The following is a 21,167-nucleotide window of genomic DNA, read 5'->3' as shown; positions in this document are numbered from 1 at the left end:
GTCAGTTAAATCTCTTGATGGATGATCTGGACAAGGACATTGAGGGCACCCTCAGTCAGTTCCCAGTGAGCCCAGGCTGGGTGGGAGTGTGGCTGTGCTGGAGGGCAGGAAGCTCTGCAGAGGGATCTGGACAGGCTGCAGCCATGGGCCCAGGACAATTGGCTGAGGTTCAGCAAGGCCAAGGGCCGGCTCCTGCCCTGGGCTCACAACCACCCCAAATCCCTGGCTGTGCCCTACCCCTGATCCCCACAGCCTGTCCTGTTCCCTTCATCCCTGCACTGCCAGGGACTTTCTGGGACAAGGCAGCTCTGCTCTGGGTATGGAGGCAGGTCCAAGTGCCACCACTGGAGTGGGAACCAAAACTCACACCAGGTTTGAGTCCTTTTGGGTCAAGAATTGGTGGGACTCAGAGGCACAGAAAATGTCTCTTCATTGCCAACATAAAATATGTTAACCTGATAAAATTTAAGAGACATTGAAACTCTTCCCTCAGCAATGTCAGACAGCCCAGCAACATCCAACATGTCCACCATTCACAAGGGATTCCTGTACAAAACCAATTTCAGACAAAGATGATTCTGTGATAGATATAAGCACAGTTCAGTTGTTGAATCAGGATGCTCTGTGTGAAGTGGGGATAAAACAGGCTGAACAATTCCTGATTTGCAAAGCTGTCAGTGGTGAATGGAGAAGGGAGTCAGGCTGCTGTTGGGGTGAGCAAATGCTGAAACCAACCTGACTCATTTCATCTCCTCCTGTCCTGGCTGAACCTCCCCTCTTGCCCCTTCCACCCATTGTCTTTTCTATCCCACCAGGCCCCCAGTGAAGAGCCTGGCTCTGTGTTCTCCATCACCTCCTGGCTGGCACTGCCAGGCTGGGATCAGGAGCCCCTCAGCCTTTCCTGCTCGGGGCTGGACAAGCCCAGCTCCCTCAGCCTCTCCTCACAGCCCAAGGGCTCCAGCCCCACCTTGGAGCCCTTCCCTAACCCTGCTGCAGCTGCCAGACATCTTTCCTGCCCTGGGGAACCCAACCCAGGCCACAGTGACCTGGATAATCCCTGTCCTTGATGTCCTGGTCACACAGCCCAGCCCCTTGTCCCCGTGTCAGGCTCTGGGGGTTGATTTGTGGAACATCCTTGGGGGAGGCTGCAGTGCTGGGGGCAGGGGGGACCCAGGGGGACAGGGGACCCTGCTGGGCACGAGCAGCTGGGGAGACTTCTCTGGGGGGAAATGTGAGTGGGGCTGGGGCAGAGTGACCAACCCAGTGACCTCACAAAGCCCTGCTGTAATGTCACACAGCCTCCACTGTGATGTCAAAGCCTGCTCTCTGATGTCACACAGCCTCTCTGTTATGTCAAACAAGTCCCCTCTATTATGCCATAACTGATCAATGACGTGACATAACCCTTTCTGTGATGTCATAGCCCACTCTGTGAGGAGTTACTGATTTGGGCCTATAAAAGCTGGACCCATTTTCAGGGTGAATTTGGAGACCTCACCTATGAGTGGATGCACAGTGCAGGATTTTGCCAATTTCTGGGAAGGGTTTTCCAGATCCTTGCTGTGAAATGGGGTTCCCCAGCAACTGCAGACTCTGGACAGTGGTAACTTATTTAGGCAATTGGTGATGCATCTTTCTCAATCCCTATCCTTTCTCTCGTATAGTAATGATAAGGGGCATTACCTTATTAACATTTGTTTGTTGCTAAAGCAGAGTGTGTAGTTTCATTGAATATATAATTTTACTTTTGTGTTGCCTTTATATTCATACTAAAATAGGACCATTCTTTCCATTGGTATCTGTGTTCTTTAAATTGCCCCTCTCAATGGGCAGAACAGTTTCTAATAGTCAAACTGTGTTAAAAAATTCTATCCAGCTGATCTCAGTATCACTTTCATAGGGCCTCATAGTTTTCATTCTAGTCCCTTGGCTAGGAAGTATCTCAATGACCCCTTGGCTCCACAAGGCCCTGCAGTGTCCCCCTGGGGCAGGAGGCCAGCAGGGATTTGTTCCCCACACGCTGCAGCTCCCTGGGCCAGCTGGCACCGACACCTTTTCCCAGGCCAGCGCTGCCGGGCACAGCCAGGGCCGGGCCACACTGCAGCTCCCTGCAAACCACGGCGGCGGCTGCGAGGCCAACCCCGAGCCACAGACAGTTTGTCCCTCTTTCTGTCTGTATTTGGCCAAGAAATGTCCCATTGTGGGGTCCCCTGTCCTGCAGTCACTGCAATACTGGGACCATACCCGGAGCTCTGAGGAGAGAAATGGCCAGAGCTGCACCTCTGCACTGACTCGGGGATGGTGGCAAATGCTCCGTGGGGTGGCTGGAATGATGGAAAAAGGACAATTGGCAGCACAGAGGGAAACCCATCTGGGCTGCTGGACTGGGGCAAGACATCTCTGCCCATGGGAGAAGTTGGCTGTGAAAGTCCCTCCTGTGGATGCTCACATACCCAAGAGTTGGGCACTGAAGAGCAGCACAACAATGGACAGGGGGATGGGGCTGCCAGGATTAAAGTGTCTCAGGTGGGTCTGCACTGGCCCCACAAGGGTGAGTTATTTCTGGCTGGACGGGCCCAGGACACCTCAGGTCATCAGGGCAGAGATGCAACCTCCAGATGGGCTGGTGAGCAAGGGGTGGATTTAATCACGGACACCATCTCCAGGTTATCCATGAGTGTGAAACGTGGGCTGAGATCCAGCAGGGCCAGGCAGGGAAAGCCCCTGTGGTGTGGAGGATGATGGTGGGAATATAAATCTGGGGAGACACATGGTCTGTGTAGTGGGAGTGGTAAATTGGAGAGCACCATTCCTAACCCACAACAGCCCTGTCAGAGCCAGCCCTGTCCATGCACTGCCCCAGCTCTGCTGCCCCACAGCTGCTGGATCAGGAAGGGCAGAGCCATGGGGGAGGGAAATGCACAGGGACTCCTCCTGGGAGGGACCTCGGGAGGTTTCCAGGCCAGGCCAAAGCACAGTCAGTGGAGAAAGAGGCACAGGGAGGGGCTGTTTGTGTGCTCTGCCATGGCAGGATGAGATGCAGAGCTGCACAGACACCCAGACCATGTGGATCCCTGCAGGAGCTGATCTCCCACAGCAGCTCCCAGGCCTCTGCTGCTCTGGTTTGATGTTCCCTGGTGGTCACACCCAGCCCCGCACACACCAGTGCTGTGTGCACACACACCAGTCTCACCAGTGCCTGGGCCCCCAAAGGACACAGGAGCTGATGGTTTGTGGTCCCCACTCCAGTATCTGGCACTGGGACATCCCTCGGTACCCAGAGCAGAGAGAGCTGCCTTGTCCCAGACAGTTCTTGGCAATGGAGGGTTTAGGAAAATGCCACAGGCTGTGGGGATCAGCTGTGGGGCATGGCCAGGGATGGGCACTGAGCATCACCTCCCAGCCAACCACCTTGATCCCCCATCCTCTCCCTTCCTGGGGTCCTTTCTTAGACATCCCATGGGAAATCTTGCACATTCCCCAAATGCCCCTTGTGGATTTCCATCGTGAGTCTCAGACCCCGATGCAGAACCCCTCATGCTCAGCTGGCAAGGTCATGCTGGAAATCTCTGCAATTGACCCTCTTGGTGAGTCCTTCATGAGGAGATGTCAGAACTTTCCTTAAATTAATTATTTTTATAGTTTGTTTTTTAAATTGTAATTGCCCTAAAATATCATCTACTGCAGCTCTTTTGCTGTGGAAGGCACAACTACCACTGCAACAGATGGTCAAAGCTCATGACCTTGAACACTTTTTGGAATGTGGCATTGACATTCGTGGACAACCTGTTTCCATCTTTTAGGCCTCATCCTAAAATATTTCTTTCTTATATCAAATCTGAATTTATGCTTAACCATTTTAAAGGCTTTGCCCCTTCTTCTGTCACTACAGGCCTGTAAAATATTTCAATTTTTCATGGACTATGACCACAATGTTTTAATCTGAAAAGACCTTGCAAGGACCCAAAAATCCCCCAAGATGGGATCTGGAGGCCTCATGCACATGACCCACAGAGACTGAGGTAGTGAAGACTGAAGACAGAATAGGAGTAGCCTGAGAGGGCTTGAAGGGTGGATTCAGAGAAAGTGGAGCTCTCCTTCATTGTATGAAACAGCCTGAGAAAGAAATATTGCTACACACATCACCTGGGCAGGTCCAGACTGGACACAAGAAGAGAGGAATTTCTCTCCCAGGGCAGGGCATCATTAATACAGGGCTGAGGTCCAACATGGGATAACTCCTAACTCCTATCTTATGCTGTCATGAGATTCTAAAACTGTTTCTCTGATATACAGATGGTAAATGCACATTACATTTTACCCATTTCAATAAAACATACCGAAACATTTAAGATTCAGTCCTTGTTTTCTCTATGATTGCACTCTTGAGCCAGATGACTTCCTGTCTTCCAACCATCCTCACTGAGACAGCAGGCCCTGCATGAGTTGTCCCAGTGCTAAAACTTCAGGGGCACTGTAAAAATGGAATCAAACATTTTGGAATCAAGGCTTTGCAGAGGCAGGCAGGAGGCAGAGCTGTCAGCAAAGGAAGGGCCCAGCCAGGTGGGGCAGCCGGGGGATGACGACAGCCTGCAGGGACAGAGGCGCAGGGCATGGACACCGTAGGACAGCCTGGGCTGCACAGGGCACAGGGATGGGCAGCAGCTGCAAGGCCCTGACACAGCCAACTCCTGCAGCACTTGGGCCATGGCTGCTGGGCCTGGGCCTGAGCCATGAGCAGGAGACAAGTGACCCTTGCAGCCCTGGGGCCTCATTGCCTCCTTGACCCTGCTCAGCAGCCTGGCAGGGGCCGCCCCATGGTGCTGCCCTTGGCATTGCACATCCCCACATCCCAGTGGCCTGGGAAGAGCCCTGAGCACTGAGGGAGGGACAGGATGTGCCTTGGCAGGGGCTGGGGCTCGGGCCTTGGCCCTTGGCATTCCTGAAACACATCCAGGTTTGCTCAGCACCTGAGACACCTTTGCCTTGTTTGTCCCCACCTGTCATCACTGCCTGCAGTGTTCTGCTCTAACTGGAACCTGGGGACACTTTCTCCGTTGAGTCTCTCTGTGGTTCCCATTAAAACTTCAAGAAACCTCCGTGTTTCAAGTTAATTTTGAGTTCTTGAGAAGTTTTTTGAACACGCTCTCAGGGACTGAGTCTGATGTAAACAACACCAAATCCACGGGAGGGTCATTAAAGTCCTTGTACTTTTCCTGTGCTGCTGAGCTGGGCTGGGCTCCTGGCACAGAGGCAGCTCCTGACAACCAAGAAAAGTTTCAGAAAGACATTTCTCCTGAGGAGAAATCCTTCTTCAGACAGGGTGTCTGTGTTATTTGAAATGTAGACTCAGATGAAAGTTTACAGTGGCATAACAACCTTTTCTGTGCCTTTCTCATTCATTGTTAACCCCAATTGTTTTTTTCTTTTTTTTGGTTTAGTTTTGCTCTTAACAGTATAGAACATCATTCTCTTACAGGGAATATCAGCTTTTGCACTTATGCCTATTGATATCTGTGTATATGGAACTTATGCCTGTAGAATATAAACTTTTAAATATCATACATATGTTTCATCAGCAAATAAACTCATTGAACTGAGTAAGTGTCCCCCAGACCCTCCAGGATGCCCAGCTGTCCCCTCAGCGCCCACTCGGACCTCCAGAAACTGTTCCAAGATCCCCTGAATGCTCCAACCCCACAGATTCCCGTTACGGGCACTTTTGGAAATTCATCTCGTACCATCCCCCGCGGCCTCAGAGCCCCTCATAACACAGTTCCACGCCTAAACCTCCTGCCGTGCCCGCGCCCTAAAGAGCCCGGATAGAGCTCCCCAAGCTCCCCGCAAGTGCTCCCGAACGTTACACAATCCCCCAATGACCTCAAGTCGCGGCTCGGACGCAGAAGTGTCCCCCAAGTGCCTTCTCGGACCCACAATCGCCCCGCTCGAGCCACTTCCGGGACTACAGCTCCCAGCATGCTCCGCGGTGAACCAAAACCGCTCTTCCAGCCGTGACTCCATCTCCCGTCATGCCCCGCGCCCCTTTGAGAGCCATTGGAGCTGCGCCTCGAACTCCCGTGATGCTCCGCGGCCCCGTTAAACCGTGTTCTACCCGCGCCTACAACTCCCATCATCCCCCGCGCCCCAGAGAGTCCCCTTAGAGCCCCTCAAGTGCCCGCCCGGACCCCGAAGGGCCCCAGATTCCCCTCCCTGACCTCCAAGTGCCCCCCTGGACCCTCAAGTGCTCCCCGGACCCCGAATTGTCCGACAGAATCCCTAAGTGCCCCTCCAAGCGCCCACCCGGCTCCCTCAGGTGTCCTCCAGACCCTCAAGTTCTCTCCAAATTCCCTCCCCAGACTCAAAACTGCCCTAAATATTTCCTAGAAATGTCTCCATGAAACCCAAAGTGGCCCCTTTCCTTTTTCCCTATCTGAGAAAATGATTAAAAAGATGAGAAAATGAAAAAAAAAAAAAAAAAAAAAAAAAAAAAAAAAAAAGACTAATTAGTATTGAGAGGGAGAAATCAATAGCCGCTTGTGGTCAATGTTATAAATAGGGCCAGGAGACCTTCTTCTCCTTTTTAAATGGCCTTTATTGAAAACAGCCAGAGACGGGGGCCTAGGGGCGTGCGCACACCACCGCTGCTCCCGAGACCACGCGCTGGAGGAGGGATCTTCAGTTCTGTCTGACGAGCAGGCAGAGCTGGGCCTTCCGTCCTCGCGGGAGTCTATGGGAAGGCTCCGAAGAAGAAGGGGATGGGCTATAAAGCCAAAGTTCTCCTTTGTCCTTGAGACACTCGGGGTGCTAACTCTCCTACTCCACTGTCAAGTCATGGAGAGCGGCCAAGGAATGGGTTCCAAGGGCCTGGAGGTCCTTCATGTGTTCCCATTCTAGGGCAGCCAGTTTTGGGCTTTTAGTTTGTTTTGGCTCATTGTTAGGGGTGATTAGTCGGTGCTGGAGCTCTTTCATTTGAATATGTAGATGTGTGCAAGTCTCTATGGGAGCAGTGGGAGTGCCTCACTTGACACAGGGGAAGTAGGAAGTGGGAGCTGGGGCAGGGTACAGGGACTTCTGGGTGAAACATTTGCTATGAGCCTTGATGGGTTACAAGCATCAAGGGCTTTAACAAACTGGTTATATAACAAACATTAAGAACTTCAACAAACTGGTTACATATCTAATATCAAGAACTTTAACAAACTGGTTACATATCTAACATCAAGAACTTTAACAAACTGGCTACAAAGAATTCTGACTGGGGAAGGGTGCAGGAACTACTGGAGAACAGATAAAACTTAATAGGTTACAAACACTAGTTACATAGCAGCAAACCTAACAATATAACAGTGAACTAACAAGGAACTTTATTCAATGTTCAACCAACTGGTTGCATTATAGTAAGCCAACAAAGAACTTTATTGAATGTTTAACTGTAAGGGAGTATTCTAAATTCTATTTCTCACAACAAGGCCTTGGAAGTGTCATCACAGTCTCAGCAGGTTCCCTGCTGGTTCATAATGGCCTCCCTGGTGCCATGATGCTCCATCATGTAACAATGGTATCCTTGGTTCCACAGAGTCCCAATGTCCCCGTGGTCTCAGGGAGCCCCACAGTGTCACTGTGATCCCCTTGATTCCATCAGGCCCTGCTGTGCTACAGTGACCCCTTGGTTATACAAGGCCCTGCAGTGTCACAATGGCCCCTTGGTTCCAGTGGGTCCTGAAGTGTCACAATGGGCTCCAGTGTTCCATGAGGCTCCGCAATGTCACAATGGACTTTTGGTTCCATGAGCTTTACTACTGCCAACAACAGTCTCCTTGGTTCCACAGTGTCACAAGGGACCCTTTGTTCCATGAGGTTCAGTAGTGTAACAGGGACACCTTGATTCCATGAGGTTCTGTAGTGTCACAAAGCACTCCTTGGTTCTGTGGCCCTGCTGTGTCATAATGGACCCGTAGTTCCATGAGGTTCTGTAGTGTCACCATGGTCTCTTTGGTTCCACAAGGCCTTGCTGTGCCGCAATGGCCCCTTGGTTCCATGAGGTTCTCTACTATACACAGATTCTCCTTGGTGTGAGAGGCTGGATTGTAAATAGAATAGAGAGTGCTGAAGGCAATCTCACCATTTATAATGCAGCTGTACTAATTACTAAGAGTGGAAACATCTTTCCCCTAATAGATCCCAGATATGCCCAATGAGAATGAGTGTTATAAAACAGTGGGTTAGCTGGTTGAGGGTCAGTTGGAGTCTGCAGGCTGTGCTGTGAGGAAGAAGGGTCAAGCAGCTGTGTGAGGGACAGAAAGGGTCAGGGAGTCATGCAAAGAACAGGAAAGAGCCAGTCCTGCAGGAGGAAGAGAGCAGGAAGAGAGCAGAAAGAGAGAAGGAGTCAGAAGGCTGTGTGGAGCTGCCCATGGGTAGGCTACAGAGAGAAAGCTGAGGCATTGATTTAGAAGAATTAAAGACTGTAGTCAAAATAGATAGTGCTGAGATAATGTAGCTAGGACTTCCCTTTTGCTAACAGAAGCCAGACTGAAGGAACTGATAATTCTTGGAAGGAACTGATAAATCAGAGGAGCTGTCAAACTAGGCTTTTGCATCCTGAATAATCAATAGACTCCATGAACACAATACAATCATAAATCAAACAGTCCTGGGAAAAACAGGATTTAGCTGTCACGAACACTAAAGGTTAAAAAGTCAGAGCTGAGGAAGACAATCTTACTTCATCATTTTGGGACCCCACCCTATAAAAAAGACCACTGACCCATTTCAAAGAACAAACTACGCATGCTTGATGGCTTTTTGGGCTAATTACCATACGGAGCGGGGGAATGGGAGGTATCAGAGCTATGAATTTGCATTTGTAGTTTGTGTATTCAATACTCCTGTAGATAAAAGACCCTGTGATGATCTGTAAATTGCGCGTGTGTTTCTGGGAGCTATCCCGCACGCTGCCCGGCGTCGTAATAAACATACACTTTCTAACTTTAAACTGTTAGAGAGTCTTTGTCCGTCATAGTTGGATATTGGTATTAGATCAATGTCCATAGTTTTTTAATAAATCACTGTGATGTCACATAGCCAGTCTGTGATGTCACACAGCCAGTCTTTGATGTCACACAGTCCCCTCTATTATGCCATAGCTGATCAATGACTTCACATAATGCACTCAGTGATGCTATAGTTCAGTCTGTGATGTCATAGCCCATTCTGTGACTTCACTCACACATTCTGTGATGTCCTACTGTCCCTTTCTGACATCACAGTTGCTCTGTGCCTCCATCACACACTGCCAGAGCTGCCTCTATGACACAGTCCCCTCTGGGACATCACTGCCACTCTGTGACCTCACAGCCCCTCTCTGCAATGTCCCCTAGTGTCACCTCTGGGGCAGGGCAAGCTGGCAGCCTCCAGGAGCATTTGGGCCCCTGTGCCTGCAGCCCCCAGTGCCCGGAGGTGCCCAGCAGCTCCCGCAGGCTGCAGAACCTCGGCGCCAGCCCCGACAGCCACAAGTGTCCGTCCTCGTCCCGGCGGAGCCGGCACCGCTTGGAATCCCGGCCGGAGCGCGGCTGTGGAGCCACCGCCGGGCTCAGCGGGGCGGGGACCCCCGGGAGCCCCCAAACCCCTCCTGCCCCGCCGGTGCCCGCAGCAGCCCCAGGGCTGTGCCCGTGCCCGTGTCACCGTCCCCGCGGGGGCCAGGGCTGTGTTTCCCTCCCGGGGACGGGGCCCTGCGCGCTCCCGGCCCCCCAAACCCCCGGTGCTGCCCTGGGGGTCTCACCTGGACGCAGACGCTCAGCAGGGAAGTGTCCAAGGCCTGGGGGCTGCGACACAGCAGGGACAGCCCCGGGGCACCCCCGGCCGCCTCCAGCTCGGTCACGGCCAACTCGGCGCTGCCAAGGGCAGGGATGGCCCTGACCCCCTCGGGGACACCCCAGGACCCCCCGTGCCCGCCCCTGTGCCCACCCCTCACCACGGTGTCCCCAAGCCCCGCAGCTCCCGGGGTGCCCAGGGGGCGGGATGGGGACCCGGCCCTCCCGGGGGGATTCTGTCACCTCCCTTCCCCCGGCACCGCCGGCTTGGGGCTGCTTAGGGGCTCCCGGCAGGCCCCGAGGGGCCCGTGGCACTGCTTTGCCACGTCCCCCCGGAGCCGGGCAGGGGCCACCTCCCTGCAGAAGGAGCGCTGGGCACCCGCCCCCAGCCGGGAGTGGCCATCGAGGAGAGGCCCCAAGGAACGAGCCTCCCGCAGCCCGGGCAACTCCCCCTCCTGCGCCAGGCGGGGCGGCAGCCCCACGTCCCCCCGAGCCCCCGGGGGCTCCCCAAACCCCCCCGGCTCCCCAGCACCCGCTTGTCCGCCTTGGGGAGGGGGACGAGCCGCTTCTCCACGGGGCCGCCCTCCCGGCTCGCCGCCTGCTCGGTGCTGATGTCGGCGATGTTGGGGCTGTCACACAAGTGCTGGAGCTTCTCTGGGGACACCGCCGGGGTGACACTGCCGGGACCCTCGTCCCCAGGCTGCAGGACCCCTCCCACAGCCACCAGCAGCGCCTCAGTGCCACCAGGGACGGGAGGCAGAGGTGGGTGGTGGGGTGTCCCCAAGGATGTCAGGCTGTCCCCAGGGATGCCAGAATGTCCCCATGGATGTTGGGCTCTCCCAACAGATGCCAGACTATCTCCATGGGCGTCACAATGTCCCTGTGCCTGTCAGGCTTTCCAGTGGCTGCCAGGCTGTCCCCAGCCATGCTGGGCTGTCCCCTGGGTGCCACCCTGTCCCCCCAGCCCGGCTCACCTGTCACAGCTGCAGACCTGTCCCGGGCTCTGCCTCTCCTCCTCGGGGATGTGCAGCATGTCCAGCACGGCCAGGCTCAGCCCTGCCCCTGCCTGCTGATGTGCTGAGCCTGAGCAGCAGCCTCAGCCAGAGCTGACTGACAAGGTGAATCCTGGGCACTCTGTCATTAACACCTGGAGAAGAACAGATGAGAGATGAAGGGGGAGCACAGTGGAGCTTGTGAATTGAGATATCTTAGCCTTGGTTGGGTACAGGCCGTGGTGTAGAGAGAGCACAGATATGAACAAGAGTTAGGAAGAGAGTTGCTTATGTAACTGTCAAGGTCTTTAAAACAATGTAATTTTATTAAAGCTGCCAAATAATGCAAACAATAGGCGGTCTGTAGTTTGTTTAGAGCTGTGTCCTATTTTGAAGTGTAACAAGTATCTAACATTATACTGTGAGAATAATATCTGATTTCAATGGCTTCTATAACTTCAATTCCTTTTTACCCTGACTTCAGCTTAAACTTCAATAATCTTTAACTTCAGCTAGAACTCTGACCTATATTTGCTCAAGCTTTGACTTAAGGCTCCCTGCTTGGACTCCTTTTGCTCCCCCTCTTTGAAGTCCCATCCCTCAGTGGTGCAGCACCCACCCAGTCTAAGGCTCAGCTCTGGCCAAGCTGTGGCTTTGACTGGTGCCAGAAGTGTTCCATCCAGCCCTCCCCATCTAGGTCTTAGTTTGGGGCAGGCTATGGCCCTGACTGGCAGGAAAAGCATCAAACTCAGGGGTTTCTGCACTTGAAATGAAAGCAAGTCACTTGGACTAACCGATTTGGCTTTACAGAAGCTGAACCCTTTTTCTTCTGAGATAAACATGAAAAGCCTTGTCTGGAAGAGGCTCTTCAAGTCCTCCTTGTGAAAAGGAGGGCCTTCAGCAATAGCAGACCCTGAGGAATAGCAAAACATATAAGCAGATATAACTTTCGCCTTATTAATTTTGTCCAGAATTACATCTTTTGTTTCTATTATAGTTGCTAAAACAAGAAGAGGGGAGAAGAGGGGGGAATGTACACCCCCCTAAAGAGTCTTTGGTGTTCTCATGTGCTCATTTTTTTTCTCATGCTTTTAAATCAATTCACAACATAACCTAGCAAGCCAACAGCTTGTCAGAAGCAGAAGATTGTCAATAATAAAACAATTTACCCACCACCTTACTTGACCTCCAAGATTCAGGCATTTAGGAGACATCAGAGGCAGAAAGATGTGTGTTTTATTGAAATGGTTTTAAGTTGAATCATTTACTCTTTTCTAGTGTTAAGTTGTTACTTTTAACTTCTAAGAAATTCACCTGTGACATGCTAGCCTAAAGAATCATGACATTAGTCAATTTTGCCCAGCAGCTCCTAGATGTGAATGCTGCAGCTCCAATGGTACCTGGGCACATCTCTGGCTAGGGGAACTAAGTTTACCAAATTAAGTAAAAAGCCTCATTCAAATTAAATCCATACTGTCTTTGTCATCCTATCTGCAAGGCGCCTGCAAGAAGGATTACAAAGAGCATTTTTGCATTTTTAAATTTTAACTAAAAAGGGTGATTTGTCACAGCTAGTCTTTAGCCAAGACAAAATGAATCTGGTCATGGCAAGTCCAGTTCAGCTGACCTGGCTTGTTCTAGAAGTCCCCAGGGGAATAAGAGAGCTCGTGCAGAGACCTCAGCCAGTCATGGTCAGTCCAGAGAGCAGAGATATCACTGGTCAAGGAGCTGAGTGGGGCTAAGACTCAGATCAATCAGTGTCTAGAGCTGAGAGTTTTGAACTCTCTATATAAGAAGGTTTTGAACAATAAAACCGGCTGTTTTGTCTCATGATCAAGAGGACTCGAGTCATGATTTCTGTCTCCCTACCTACGACTGTCACATAATGGAACAGAACAGCAGAGCCTTGGAGAAACAGATAAAGGACGTAACCCCAGAAAACAGAAGTCAATCAAAGTGCAAGCAGGATGTCAGCTCAGCTCTGCAAGGCTGACTAAACAGAAGTCATGCAAAACAAGGATATTGCCTTTACTCAAAAGTGGGGGTCAAGAAACAGCCACCTAAAAAGGACATTAGACACTGAAGACAGACTTCAAAGAATCATGTAAGGACTTGTGATAAGGGGTGCAACTATATCAAATAGAGTCAAAGGAAGTGGGGATAGCTCATAAATACATAGTATGTGTGTGCAATAAATTCATTCCATGCTCAATGCACTTGAATGGTGAAAGGATGGCCCAAGTGACCAGCATGCTGTAATAAAGAACATCTGCTTTCAAATACTCAAAATTGTGTTTAAAAGTTTCTATCCAGTGGATTTCAGTACCGATGATGTCCTTGACTCCATAATGCCCCACTGTGGCAGGATGTCCCCCCTACTACAGAAGAGCTTATCTGCATCTGGTGTGACAGCTCCAGACATTCTCTCCCCCATGTGAAGTGATGAGACAACCTTGGCCAGTTAGTTGTTAGGACCCAGGGAGTTGCTACATCCTCTGGCACTAGGAGTAGAACTCCCAGTAAATGAGTGGGTGTGAGAATAGATAAGGAGAGATAAGCCAGAGATTTCTGCCTGAAAAGGCACTACTTTTACAACTGTGAAAGCTACACAATTTTCCAAGGAGATAGAAGTGTCCTAAACACACTCTGGAAATGTGCAGAGACTTCTGCCACAAGCTCAGATGTGAACTCTGTGGATACTTTCCCAGGGAATTGAGAGAAGAATTTTATGTGTACCCATCACCAAACTGATGGTAAGCTACATTGAATCCTAATCTATACTATTTCTTTGCAAGCTGTAATATGGGTACATTTAGAATACTAGTAGTTCTTTTTGTTCTATTCCAGTGTTATACCTAGTCTGTTAAATTTTTGTCAAATAAATATTTCCTTTGGTCATAGACCTAATCTGCCATTATTAAGAACCTGAGACCAAGAGCAAACGGGGGTGCAGGCTGCTCCAAACAGAGCTACTGCCAGAAATCTGAATCAAAGGCAGGACTTGTCTAAGTTCTTTCTCTGCATTCACAACACCCACAGTTTCACAATGGCTCCTTGGTTCCATGAGGCCCTGTTGTATAACAATGGAGCCTTGGTTCCATTAGCTTCCATACTGTCAAAAAGGCCTCCTTGGTTCTGCACTGCCACAATGCTCTCCTTGGTTCCACAGGGCCTTGGTGTGTCCCAAACGCCCCTTGGTTCCATCAACATCCGCAGTGTTCCCATGGTCCCTGAGATCTGCAGTATGACAATGGACAATTGGTTACAAGCAGCCCCACTGTGTCACACTGAATATTTGGTTCCATGGGGCCCCACCATGTCATCATGGCCCTTGGTTCCATGAGGCCTCGCTGTATAACAGTGGATGATTGGTTCCATGAGGGTTTGGACTGTCAAGAGTGGTTTCCTTAGTTCTGTACTGTGCAAGTGGCTGCCTGGTTCCAGAAGGTTCCTCAGTGTCCCAGTGATCTCCTTGGTTCACTGGGGCTCTGCAGTATCACAATGTCCCATAGTTTCCATGAGCATCCCTGCTATCACCCATGTCCTTTTTTCCATCAAGGCCCACAGTGTCTCAATGGCCCCTTGTCTTTATGTGGACATCTTGTATCTCAATTACTCCCTGGTTCCATGAGCTTCTGTAGTGTCACTATGATCTCCCTGGATCCACAGTGTTACAAGGGACAATTGGTTCCCTGTGACCCCAGAGTGTCACAATAAACCCCTAGTTCCACGAGGTTCTGTAGTGTCACCATTGTCTCCCTGGTCCAATGAGGCCCTTGAGTGTCACAATGGCTGCTTGGTTCTGTCAGTTTCCATAGGATCAACAGTGGTCTCCTTGTTTCTGCAGTGTCATCATGACCCCTTGGTTCCATGAGGTTCAGTCTTGGTATGAAAGACAGGTGTCTGCTAGGGAAGGCAGGAGCCTCCCTTGGAATGCAGAATGTAAACACCCTACCTCTGAATCATTATAATTGTGACATTAGGGGGGTATCAGGCAAAAAGATATGAGAATAGGAATAGCACTTCTTTACGAGCATGTATAACAAGGCAAGCAAACAACAATAACTGTGGCATTAACAACAAACAGAGCCAGGCCCCCAGTGAGCCCTTCTCGGCCGCGGGCAGTTTCCCCTTTGGTGCAGTTCCGGTCACAGCCAGCAGGGGCGCTGGTGGCTCCCGGTGGGCGGGGCAGGTGCGATGATTCCCCCATGGCTGCAGGGGGCGCTGTGGCGCGGGCTCGGGGGGCGCGCGGGAATGGCGGCTTTGTCCCAGCCGGGAGGGATGGAAGAGAGGCCTCGCTGCACAAACCCCTGGGGCTGCTGATCCCAGGGCCCTGGCAGGACTCTGGGGAGCAGCAGGCTGCAACGGCAGGGATGAGCAGAAATCCTCGGGCGCTGGACGAGATGTATCAGACACTCTGCGGCGATCGCTGGGACTGCGGGACGTCCCAGCAGGGCAGGGGGTGCAGGGCCCAGCAGCAGGAGAAAGGCAGCTCCCAGCTGGGTTGTAGCAGTGGTGGGGAAATTCCTTTCCCCAAACAGCAGCTCAACCATCCTCTTCCCAAAGCTGCGAGCGAGTGAGAACCCCCAGCTGCCCCAGTCCCCATCCTTTACCTGCCTCTCTTCTCATGGTATCTCTGTCCCTCTGAGAGAAACTTCCAAAAAACAGAGGAGTGCCACCAGGCACCCTCCATCCCTGAGTCCTGGCCACCTCCCCCTGTCTCATGCACTCAGCCATGAGTGTGTCTTAGCAACTCCATGGAAAAAATTCTACAAGTAAAAAGAAAAGAAAAAGGAAAGAAAAGAAAAGAGAACCCAACCCCCAACAGGTTCCTAAATGTCACTGGTCTCCTAGGTTCCATGTGGCCCTGCTGTGTCACCACAGCCCCTTGGTTCTGTGAGTTTCTGTACTGTCAACAATGGTTCCTTTGTTCCAATGAGGCCCTGATATGTCACAATGGACCCTGGGTTCCATGAAGTTCTTGAGTGTCAAAATGGCCCCTTGGTTCCATGAGTTTTTTACTTGTCTTGGGTCAAAACAAAGCAAAACAAACAAAAACCAACCAACCAACCAAACAAAATTATTCTATTCCCTGTTTTTGAAACCCAGTTGGAGAGATTTTTCTTTATCTGTTGTAACTCCAGAAGGGAAGGGGTAACTGCCTTCTCTGATAACAAGCCAGCTGTTAATACCGTGTTGAGCATTGTTTCTTATCTCTGTTCACTCTTCCACTACCCCCATGGAAATATCTTCGGTTAATGGACCATTAAAGCTCACCAATTATATGACACATTTCATCATCCTATTGTGAGATACTCCACCCAGGGAGAAGGAGCCGAACCATTTCCACCCAGATAAAAAGGAGCCACAAGTGTCACCAGGCACTCTGGTGTCCCCACGGGACTCCCAAAGGAAGACCCGACCCACTTCAGGACCCCTGGCTCCACAGGACCATCTCTGCTTCCAACAGGACACATCTTCCACTCCAGGAGGGCTGACTTTGGACTGTTTCCAATGCCCTGACTAACCGGGTGTCAGGTTGTATTTCTGACTCTGTCAGGGTTTTCTAGGATTTCTTGTTTGTTTGCTTATTTTTGGACTACAACATTTGTATTTTTATATCCCTAGTAAAAAACTGCTATGCCTATTCCCAAAATCTTTGCCTGAAAGCCTTTTAATTGCAAATTTATAAGAATTTGGAAAGGGGGAAGGGTTGCTTATAGTCCAAGGGAAACTCCAATCTTCCCTCGCAGATACCTGTCTATCTAAACCAAGAAAATATTGTACCAATGGACTCCTTTGTTCTCAGAGTTACCCTGCTTTTAGCAGTGATTTCTTTGGTTCCAACAAGGCCCTGCTGTGCCTCAATGCACCCTTGGTTCCATCAGGATCTGGATTATCACAGAGGCTCCTTGGTTCCACGAGGCCCCACTGTGTCACAATGGACCATCTATTCCAGGAGGCCCTACAGAGTCACAATGGACCCTTGGGTCCATGAGGTTCCATCATGTCACAGTGGACTTTTCATTCCATGAGCTTTTGTACTGTCAACAACAGTTTCCTTGGTTCTGCAGTGTCACAATGGCCCCTTGGTTCCATGAGCTTCTGGAGTGTAACACGGTCACCTTGATTCCATGAGGTTCTGCAGTGTCACAATAGAAACCCTTGTTCCATCAGGCCTCCAAGTTTCACAATGTTTGATTCCATGAGGCACCACAATGTCCCAGTGGACCCTTGGATCTCTGAGGTTCCATAGCATCCCAACGGTCACCGTGGTTCCATGAGTTTCCTTAGTGTCACAATGGTCTCCATGATTCCATTGGGCCCTGCTTTGTCACAATGGTCCCCTGGGTTCCAACGAGGCTGCCAGGACAAACAGGTCTGGCTGTCGTGGCTTCCCAGGATCCACCTCTGTCCTCTTCTGCCTTTGAAACACTTGGGCTCTGTGCTTTCCTTCCAGTGGAAAAGAACCATCCTACTTATCAACACAGAAATGGCCAAATGTGGAATTCCACCTCCAAAATTCCCTGTATCCAAGGGTTGCTTTCAGATAAAAGCTACCAGGACAGAGAGTTCAGGTTGGCCTTGGCTGCTGGTGGCCACCTTTCATCTGCCCCTGAAACATCAGTGTTCTGTGCTTTCCTTCCTATGGAAAAGAACTGTCCTTCTCCTCCAGGCATTAATGTCCAAAATTGGTATTCTGCCTCTAAAATTCCCTATATCCAAGGATAGGTCCCAGACAAAATCTGCCAGCACCATCTAATCTGGCTGCCCTTGGCCTCTGGTGGCTGCCCCTCATCTGCCCCTGTGACACGGGGGCTTGGTTGGTTCCTCCCTATGGAGACCATTGTGACTCTGTGGGAACTCATGGAACCAAGGGGGGCCACAGTGACACTTTGGGGCCTTGTGGGACCATGGAGACCATTAAAACCCTCCATGGCCACGTGTAACTAAGGGACATTGTGACACCTCAGAGCCTCATGGAACCAAAGGGGCCATTGGGACGCTGTGGGGCCCCATAGAACCAAGGGAACATGGAACAGGTCTGGCTGGTTTGGCCTCCCAGGGGCCACCTGACAGGTCCAGCTGATCTTGGAATGTCAAGGGCTGCTTCTAAACTTCCCATGGAATGCTGAGGCTCCATGATTTCATTCCTATGGAAAAGAATTTCCCTCTTTATAAATACCTATGGCCAAAATTGGTACTTTCCAGAAAACATTTGGCATATGCGAAGGTATCTTTCAGAAATAAACCTGTCAGCAATGGATGGCCTTGGCCTCTGGTGGCCACCTCTCATTTGCCCGTGAGACAATGGGGCTCTCTGCCTTCCATCCTATGGACAGTTATTGCAAGGAAGAATTTTAAGTATCAAACAACACTATGATTAGGTTGATCTCCCTGTTTATGCTTTATTCCCTATATTTATGTGGTTACAAGGTAGAAACAGGTAAAGCTAAACAACTTCTGATTGGTTAAAATCTTACATTCAAGTACCCTAAGTAATTGTTCATTGGTTCTCGTCTTCTGGCAGCAAACTCTCCCTTATTCTATATTACGAATAGCATTTCTGTCTTTATGCATCTATGAGATGGTACAGCAACTTGCTACCTATCTTCAGCTTCTGTGAGGAAGCATCCATGAGAGAGACCAACTCGACATCACATTTGCTACTTTTTTGCTAATTCAAACCAAAGTAAGAACAGCACAGCACGTAGGCACAGAACAAAACCTCATACTGTTCCCTGGAAGCAGGGATTCTTCAAAGCTTTGATCAATAAATTGTGGCCTCTCTCTTCTAAGAGAGAGGCTGATAAGAATCAGCCTTCTTATGCATAGGCTTTGGCCATAATTAGAATTTTGCCTCCCAAATTCTGTATATCCAAGCACTGCCCAACACAAGGGTAGCCTGGACAGACTGGTCAGGCTGGCCATGACCACTGGAGATTTTCTTAGACTGTGAGAACAATGTTTTCGTTTGCCAAGACCTTGGAAAGGGTCCAGATATCTCTCAAGGAGGGCTTTGGAGGCCTCAAGCATGTGACCACTATATAGGGACAAAGGAGCTCTGTGCTCAGTGGAGTGGAGACTGAGGACAGAATAGGATGGCCTTGGAAAGGATTGAAGGGTGGTTTCAGAGATGGTGGATCTGTTTGACATATGAGAGAACAGCCAGAAAAAAAAAGAATTAATGTCAAGGACACCTGGAGAGGTAAAGACTGGGAACAGAGAAGAAGGAATTTCTCTCCCAGGGCAGGGCTGTGGAGCAATACATTCCCAGAAAGAGTTTGGAGCAGCCCAAGGCTGTGTGTGGCCAAGCAGAGGCAGGCAGGAGGCAGAGCTGTCAGCAAAGGAAGGGCCCAGCCAGGTGGGGCAGCCGGGGGATGACGACAGCCTGCAGGGACAGAGGCGCAGGGCATGGACACCGTAGGACAGCCTGGGCTGCACAGGGCACAGGGATGGGCAGCAGCTGCAAGGCCCTGACACAGCCAACTCCTGCAGCACTTGGGCCATGGCTGCGGGGCCTGGGCCTGAGCCATGAGCAGGAGACAAGTGACCCTTGCAGCCCTGGGGCCTCATTGCCTCCTTGGCCCTGCTCAGCAGCCTGGCAGGGGCCGCCCCATGGTCCTGCCCTTGGCATTGCACATCCCCACATCCCAGTGGCCTGGGAAGAGCCCTGAGCACTGAGGGAGGGACAGGATGTGCCTTGGCAGGGGCTGGGGCTCAGGCCTTGGCCCTTGGCATTCCTGAAACACATCCAGGTTTGCTCAGCATCAGAGACACCTTTGGCTTGTTTGTCCCCACCTGTCATCACTGCCTGCAGTGTTCTGCTCTAACTGGAACCTGGAGACACTTTCTCAGTGGGACCCATTAAATCTTCAGGAAACTCTGGAGTTTCAATTTACTGTAAAGTCTGTAAAAAGTTTTTTGAAGACCCTCTAAGGGACTGACAACACTGTAAACAACACCAAATCCCCAAGAGACTCATTAAAGTCCTGGTACTGTGTCTGTGCTGCTGAGCTGGGCTCCTGGCACAGAGGCAGCACATGGACACCAAGAAGAGCTACAAAAAGGCAATTCTTCAGAGGAACAGCTCCTCTCCCAGCCCAGCAGGGCTGAGGGCACTGCCTGCACCTGGGAGGACTGAAGCAGACAGGGGCTCAAAGAAGCTGGAAGGACAATTCTGAGCTTCTTCATAGAGAAATGTTCACCACTTCTGACACAATGAGTCTGTGGCTGCAGGGATCTCCTAAAGCTGACCCAGGACAGGACTGACAGCACTGTAAGGATGGCTCTGCCGCCCTTTCTGCTTTGGGGGAGGATGTGCTCTAGAGCAGGGCTGCCCTGGGCACCGTCAGAGGGACAGGGCAGGACGGCTCCTGCTGCCAGGGACGGCTGCAGGGGCTGAGGCTGGGGCTGCAGCCAGGGCTGCCCAGGGCTGTGGTGCAGAGCAGGTGCTGCAGCCCTGAGGGCTCTTGGTCAGGCCAGGGCATTTGCCACCTGCCAGGGGCAGCTCTCAACCTGCCTGGGATCTCCCCATGGACTGTGGGGAGAAGTTGGAGGTAGAAGGAGCGACCCCCATCAGGGCAGATTCCTCCTGCTGTGGAGATGGTGCTGCATGGCCAGGGCTGCTCTCAGCTTTCTCCTAAAGGAAAGGGAAAGGGGCTGTCAGGGTTGTCTGTGTCACTGAGACTCCTGCACTGTCACCCTGGGGATCAGTAGATCTGTGTTAGAGCTCCCTCAGAAAGTGCCTCCTCAGCCTCCTCTACCTACAGACAGCACCAGCAGCACCTTGGTTTGCAGCATCTCTGTTTGTCTGAGCTGTCCTTAAGATCCTGCAGCCAGGGAAATGCCTCAGGGCAGTGGCCTGTGCGGGGAGGGGTGTGCAGGGCAGAGCTGAGGCCCCAGGGCTGGGCTGGGCTCTGGGAGCACTGGCAGGGACAAGGCTTGGATAGGGAGAAACAGCTCCCAGTAGGCACAACTCCAGGCAGCAGAGAGTCAGATCACCCCTTGCTGATTGTCCTTCTCCAGCTGCACGGAAGAAGAGAAGGATTTAGAGAAATTAATTTTTGACCTTCAAAAAGACTACTTTTCTTTTCAAGAAAGTTTTAATTGCGATTACCCTGAAATCAAGGGAGGTATTATGAGCAAAGGGTACCGATGTGAGACCAGCATCTTCAACTGCACTGAGGCACAGGGAGCTCTGTTTTCCCTCTGGGCTACTCAGTGTTCATACTAAGAGTAGTGCTTAAGATGAAGAGATAATTCAGCAGCAGCAGAAACCGAAAGTCAAAAAAGTTTAACCAAGCTCCCTCTAGGAAACAGAAGTGATTTTGAGAGGATTCCAAATACAGTGTAAAAAATTGAC

General features: G+C 51.0%; 1 protein-coding gene across 2 annotated transcripts in view; it reads left to right on the top strand.

Annotated features, from left to right (window-relative positions):
* The window catches only part of LOC310920622 (olfactory receptor 14A16-like), a gene marked incomplete at its 3' end in the record, with an annotated part of 597,990 nt that overhangs the window by 387,866 nt on the left and 188,957 nt on the right, over positions 1 to 21,167 (top strand). The window lies entirely within an intron of this gene.

Source organism: Zosterops lateralis (genome assembly GCF_965231275.1).
Source record: "Zosterops lateralis genome assembly, chromosome: 31".
NCBI classification, from domain to species: Eukaryota; Metazoa; Chordata; class Aves; order Passeriformes; family Zosteropidae; genus Zosterops; species Zosterops lateralis.
Note: the sequence above shows the minus strand (reverse complement) of the source record. Positions and strands in the feature narration are given on the sequence as shown.